The sequence below is a fragment of the Pinus tabuliformis genome, chromosome 5_2 (assembly GCF_031772625.1).
Source record: "Pinus tabuliformis cultivar Carrire ecotype Pingquan chromosome 5_2, CPIR1, whole genome shotgun sequence".
Taxonomy (NCBI): Eukaryota; Viridiplantae; Streptophyta; class Pinopsida; order Pinales; family Pinaceae; genus Pinus; species Pinus tabuliformis.
The window spans coordinates 730,732,443-730,740,327 of NC_142306.1; positions in this window are offsets into that span (position 1 = coordinate 730,732,443).

Here is a 7,885-nt window from a genome sequence, read left to right on the forward strand (position 1 = left end):
TTTTATGTACATAGGATTGTGAAAGCTCCTCAAAAACCTACAAGAAAAATAAAATAAAATATTTGAATAGTAGAATGTTTGGTTAATATACATCTCAATTGTTAGACTCTTTTGAGTCTTTAGTCTTAAAACCCCTTGCCATTGATATCAAAGGCAAAGTTAAGTAGAGGTATGGAGGCAGGGGTTATTTTTTTCTAGGACAAACAAGAGAAGGAACATTATGTTTCCATCAATGCCAAAAGGGGAAAATGTTGGTAATGGCGGCATTGATGTCAAATGATAATGTTGTTAGGTATGCTTGATGTCATTAATATGATTGTGTTGATTGATTAGTTGAAGTTAATGTTGATTTATGTTGATTACTAAACTTCTATTGTTGCAAGGTTGCTTGAAGTGAAAAGGATGATTACTATTGGTTGCATTTAAAATGAAATATAACACGTGATATTTTGAGACATAACCTGGAAAATGGATGCTTTTATTAAACAAAATCATTTGTACAACAATATAGTATATTACAATTCATGAAACTCACGAATCTTCATGTTTCTAATGCTAAAGACATTATAGAATAATCCTTAAAGGCATTAACATGTGGCTAGTACAAATCTTAAATAGAACTAAAAATGTAGCTAATAAAAATATGAAAAGTTTTTAATATCTTTCTTTTGCAATCATTATTGTAGGCCTATGCTATTTCAACTACTTTTTATATTGCAAAATTATTGAACTGAATTGTAGATTTAGAAATGAAGAGAAATATTATGAAGATCATTTGAAGACCAAGAGACAACTCCTCATTTCTTATTTGTGCATAGAATACAAACAATAAATAAACTATGCTTATAAAATATGCATTGTTGAATGAGAATGAGAATGAGAATTTTCTTTTTGGTGTTAAGAACTTGTATGAGAGTATTCATGAGCAAACTTCAAGTGAGGCGAAAAAAGAAAAATAACAAATGTGGAACAAAGTTAAAGAAGAGAAGCAAATAATGAACAACATACTTGACGTAGAAATTAATATTAGTTAACCAACAAACTTGATTTCGTATTGTTATTGGGAGATTGTAATCTTCTTTCAAGTTGTAGCTTCATAAAGAACATGTTGTAACATGTCCATGTAGGAGCTTCCTTTGTGTTGTAGCCTACAAAGAATTTTGTGGGATTTGGAGCTTCCTATAGGTTGGAGCCTACAAAAAATTTGATGTAATAGGGGAATAGGATCTTGCATTCACATCACTTTCAGCCAAAAATTTGTGGTTTTCTCTTTTATGGGTTTCCATTTATATATGGTGTATTCATGTGTTTCTTGTTGAATGTTCCACTAGTGTGAATGCTCTTGAATTCTGGATATGTATTTATGTAAATGTCTCTCTCTGGTAATTGCAAAAGAAATAATTCGTAACTAAACATATACATAAGCCATTAACTAAAAAAGGAGATATTTAAAAAAGAAAATTAAGTTAGCTAAATAATTTGAAAGATACAATCACTGAACCTCTCAATAATTACAAAATATTCATCACGAAATCCCTAAGTAGTTGAGGTGAGGAGAAATATGGTTTGAGAGGCAAAGGCAACCAAGTCCACCTCTCTGCGCATCACAGTATAGTGATTAGAAGGGAGATGCAGATTAGGGGCTTAAAACAGGATTTGGTTTGTTAAGTAATGAAAGCACTAACAGGTGGTGAATTTAAAAGGGTGGAAAAATTATGCATTGTGTTCGATAAGGTCATTTGGTTTGCCACGTAGATTATATTTTCTAAGAATCTACATAATTTATTACTAAATACAACTTTTATCAGTGATTTCCTTGGGAAGAAGTCGTAATATGATTTGGATTTCGACCTCGAGCCTGTGGGGATCTTAAATTCAACGCCCTTCGTGATGCATTCAAATCATGGTTAAGAAACCACATAATCATTCCACAACATAAAATAGTTAAAAGATATAGAAAAAGAGATCAACAACGTACATGGAGGATGGTGATGTCGCACTATATTTTTAACTAGATTTTATTAAAATCAAGTAATATGATAATGGTTTTTATTATAACAAAGTATTATGGTGGTCTATTATTAAGGAACGACATGTATTTTAGAAAAGTTGTCGCTAACCTATGCCTTATATTAATAAAATGCTTAATTAAAGATATTTTATATGTATTTTAGAAAAGTTGTCGCTAACCTATGCCTTATATTAATAAAATGCTTAATTAAAGATATTTTATTTATAAAAATATACTATTTTTATTTTAATTAATTGTAAGTAACAATAAATTATTTTTTTAAGTGTAAAGCAAGCGAGTATAAATTCATTTTAATTTAATAAATATTTAGAGGGTTCAACTTTTTTATAATATGGATATTGAAATTGTTTACTTAACACAGATATTGAACTACTTTATTTATAAATCACATTATGCACGTATTTTTGGTTATTAATATATTTTTAAATACATATCTATATTATAATTTAAATCTTTCTATTGAAATATTTTATTTATGAGTTGCATTAAATTTTTTATTTATATTACTATTTCCAAGTGCCATATACTAATTTTATATCAAAAATTGAATTACTTATGCATCACCATCCTATTAGGAAATAGTAGAATTGTTTACCTTTAATTACTTCTTCTATTTGAAAATTGAAATATTTTATTATGGTTAACAATATATTTGTTTTTTTGTGAATTAGAAGTGTTTCAATAATAATAAAAAAATAACATATAGCTTGCCTTTTCAAAGTTCAAAAACTACCATTTATCATAAAAACACTACAAACCTTGGCATATCAACCAAAGATACTAGTAAATTAACTAATTGAAAACAAACTATTAGAGACTAATAATAACAATAATTAAGACTAACATACTTATTTTCTAAAGATTTAAGACAAAGACTTCAGGGATTTTGGGTTGAGAAGGAGAAAATTCCTTTGGTATTGGCATGAATTTCCTTGATTTGACAAAAGTTTCCCCTTCTTCTTTAATCAATGCCTCAATGCTCTTGTGCCCCTTTTCTTAATTGTCCATGACCATCTTGGAGGAATATTTGAAAGATTGTGTGTGAACTACGAAATGGGGATTTGAATAACCGGAGTCAAAATGAGCATTATTTGTTTGATGTGATGGCATGCATTACATATATTTATTAACCCAGGCCTGTTATATAGCAAAATGACCCGCTCATCAGCTCAGAGGGGAAAGACATGATAGTTGAAGCAAAAACCAAGATCACATGCCTTGTTTCCACACTAAAGTTGGCTATACAATGACAACCTGCTTTATAAAGCTTCTTTGTAAGCCTAAGGGAGTGTTAGTGACCCTACTAACTCTAGCTGTTAGTTTGGGAACAACATTAGTGGATCCTAATGAAGTTCTAAAGGTCAAAGGAGAGAATTGACTCATAAATATCTAGATATTTGCTCCTAAATCTACTAAAAAAAGTAAGGAAACATCTCAAGTTCGACCTATTTGTGGGATTTCTAATCCTAATGAAGGAGGAAAATGGGAAAGAGCTCAAAAGCATGGAAACATCATTGCTTTTACCTTAACGAACTCATGGAGGAACTTCGCAACCCTAACTCAAATTCTACACAAGTAAAGCTAGGGCTATTGTGAAAGAGGTCAAATCATTTGAAAGAATAGCTTACTTGATTGTTGAGCATAGTCCCAAATCTAAGCGTAAGAAGTTGGTAAGAAGGGAGAGAGAGAGAGAAGTTGGAGGGGTAAGGGAAGGTTGATGCAACAGATGGTTGTAATCACTCTTCCGACATTAATATAGAACTGCAGTTGTACTGTCTACTCCGTGGTGTTGGTACTATCATTCATTTGCTTGTTTGTCCAATACCTTTTAGCATGAGTAGCTTAGTTATGTGTAACTAGTTGTCTTTTATGTATTCATGTATTAGTTATCAAGGTTGTATGTTGTGATTATGCTTGTATCTTCTATGTGCAGGACTTGATCTAGAGCTGGATCAGGGGACTTCCACCTAGTTGCAATGTGCTCTCTACCAAATCTATGTGAAGGCTTGAGGTAATCAATCTGTCTTGCTTTGATAGTTAGTTATTGTTTATGGACATGCATGTAAGTTTGTGGCAACTACAGATAATCTTGCAGTCTACTAAAGGTCCCAGTAAGACCTTTGAGGGTACTCCATTCTCCACACACTGTGCATTTTATCCTATAGTAGAATTGGCGACTCCTCTGGGGACTATACATTTAGTTCCCAGTTCACCCGGACAGTTCTCAGTTTCCTCCTTCTTCTAGACCTCCCCATACTTCCGCATTCCTCTTATGGCCCATCAAGACCTTGTTGCATTCTTCCCCCATATATTTAGCCTTGGATATGATCCTAAAAGCCCTATTTTGAACTCTTTTCCCACACTAACGCAGGTTAGCAAAGTAAACAGAGCTTTATAAAGCTCTGTGTCTGCACAAACATTGCGTTAATGGACCCAATAACTCTCTGTGGCCACTGCTATAGAGTGTTAGTCCCCCAAATTTTGACATGTAGTTGTGTCTGTAAACTCAAAGGGATGGGAAACCTACTCATGGACTGAAAGAGGATATGCAGTTGCATTTTGTTGGAAAGATCTGTGTCCTAAAAGAATTTTTTTTAGGAAATAAGTTTTTTTTCTTTATTAAAACATTTTTTATAAAATAAAAATCCACATTTTTTATTCATTCTTCTGCTTAGCTGGTTAAAATCTGCTTTATTTTGGTTTCAAATAGTTGTTAGAAAGCATTGGAAAGATTTCTGCGGGTTATGCTGTGTATTAATGACTAGGATGCATGGAACAAATATGAAAGTATGAAAGACTCTCACTCATAGAATATAACTGATTTCATTGAACTGAATATTTTCAAGCTTTGCATTTTGCATGATTTTAGAGTTAGAGTCCCACCACACATCATACATCAACACCCCTACCGAAGACACTATAAAAGTACACGTAAAATTTACCTAAAATCAATCAGTAACTCTTTATAGAGCAAACAAACATTAGTTCAGTTTAGGATCTTGGGATAGGCAGTGTGGGTAAACTGCCCAAGATCAGAAACCAAAACTAAAATCATTAAAAGAGAGAAAATTCTTTCTGCACTCATACTACTGGGACCACTACAGTCAAAGCGAAGCTAAATATGAGGCACCATCAGACTGTAAGTGAAGGTAACCCGCCTTCGCTTGTAACTTCTTTGGGTATTCTGTGTATTGGGGATCCCTTCAGGGATTTCGGAGCTGAGTCGGGGACTTAGGCATCCTACCCACACAACATAATTTCTGTGACCATTGGTGTCTGTGATTTGAGGTATCCTTAGTGGCTAAACTTTTAGGGACTTACACAAGGTGACTGGGGCAAGCTTCCTTGGTACCTAACACAGACGAACCTACTCTATCTTCAGTTTTTGGGAGGGTTCTCATCTTCATGAGAGTACTTGGCCCCTTAATCTAAGGTTCGGGCAAAGTTCTAGAGTAACCGTAACTGTACATTTGGCCAGCCCTCTCTATTATTCTTTGTGATACTGGGTTTCATCTCCAGTGATCGATGCTTATCAGATAGGGTCATTTCCCTCTATTTGCGGATTGATCATCTTAGTGTATTTTTTATATTTTTTAAGCACCCGAGTGTTATCATTGAGACTTTAACAAATATCAAGATAAAATTTATTGATAAAAATTAACAATCATCGTGGCTACATCCGGCCCTCATTGTCAATCTAGACGATTGTTAGGACTTCCTCCACTCATTTTGGAAGATCCATCGAGCTCCAGTGAACCGGATTCCCCATCTTTGGGAAATCACTCTCCAATATCTCACACGGAATTTGTTTGGACAACCAATGATTTAAGTTTGCTGGAGGGTTTCTTTACTGCATGATTTCTTCCTCCATTTAACCCTCTACTCACGAATCCGTTGGACCCACTCTTGGTTCCCGTGGCACTTATACTCCCTGTTTCTTTAGTTGGAACATTTCCATCCATCCCGTCGATAACTAATGGGTCGTGGAACTTTGTGGACACTTTTGGTCCCCCACCACTTCCCTAGTCGACAGTCACCACCACACCGTTGATGGTGAACCCTGTTATCCCATTTATCCTAGGTACAAACCCTCACATGACACCCTCCATGAGTGGAACCTAGCCTATGCTGAGTTCCACCCCTTTAGTGTCAAAGTATATACCTTCAACAAATTATACATACAATGCTCCTTATAACACTCAATATAACACGGTTGGCGCGGGTCCCTTCAACCAACAATATGGTTGGCACCCATTGTATAGTTCTAACCCACAGATTCCAATATCTAGGGGCAGTCCCAATATGCATATACTGGTAGGGAACGTAACAATTCCCCATCCATTTTCAAACATGCATTATCAATTATTGATTGATATGAGCACTCCTTATGGCAGTCAAGGACATATGGTTAGTTTTGTGGCAGGCGGGAATCCTCGAGGAGGTCCCAACCAATCCATGGGGCACCCTACTAATAACCTAAAATGAGTCAAGGGGGCACTTCTTATCCTGGGGGAAATCCTATACCCCAACATCAAAATCCCCATGGAAATCCACATTACAATGCCATACCCCAAGGCAACTACAATACCATGTAACCTCTGTATAATATTGGGACTCAAACGATGGGAGGACCGCAAGGAACATCAAGTCATATGTCATCGCCTTGGTCCAAGTTAGGGGCATCAAACACATTGCCTTTCATGGCAATGTTGGATATCCCTGACTTGTAAAAACTTACAAATGGCCCCATCTATCATAGCTTACTCTGGCCACTAATCCCGCATAAAATACTAGCATACGTCCCCAAGTTCGAAGGGAAACAAGGGGAGGATCCGAGTTCCCATATCACCACCTATCATCTTTGGTGTGTTTCTAACTCCATGGTGGATGATAGTATCCAGTTACATCTTTTTCCCCACACCCTCACTGGCAACGCAACCAAGTGGTACATAGAGATACCACGCATGTCAGTAAATACCTTTGACGCTCTAGTGGTTGAATTCTTAAAGCACTTCTAGCTACCCATCTACTATGAGGTTGGGACGGAACTCCTCACTTTATTACATCAAGATACTGCCACCCACATCTTTGATCATACACATGAATGGAGACTTAGGCGAAGGTTAGTCAAAGCTCCCCTCCCAGACTATCTCCTAGCGAATTGGTTCTGCAAGTCCCTACACCCCCAAATTGCTAAGGATGTCACCTTAGGTGGTGCAGTCACAGAAGACCAATCCATACATCGTGCCCAACACTTAGATCTGATATATTCATAGTCTAGCACTCTTTACAACGTAATCCCCAATGCCCCTCGCAACTCCAATGCTTCCGCTACTCAGCACCCCGGAGCACGCCGATGGGATTATTGGCGCAACCTCTGGGGTTGCTGTAAAACAACTTAGTGGTCACATTTCCCAGATTTCAATGGACCCCTCTACCAAATCAACTGCTCTTCCTACCATCACGATAAACTCTGTGCAATCTATGCAAAATCCTGGTGGTAAGAACAAGAAGAATAAGAAAAAGACTGCTCCTTTTGAGGAGCAGTCAATGAAGCAACAAAACCCAAAACAGAAGGCCATTGCACCCCCTGATGATGGAAAGGATAAACCTACCAGATTCCCTTGACAAATTTGTGTTGAAGACCACATGACCTATCGCTGCCCACGTCTTCAAGAATGCACATATTTTCATTGCTAAAAAGGATACTAGTAGGACTCTCACTGTCCTTAATAATCCTTTCCCCGCTCCGCAACAACAACACCTCATTGCAAACCAACCCCAACCCCCGCAAGGGACCAACAGTTGTTCGCAACATCCTTCAACTGATGAAGGATCTTCTACCATTTACAC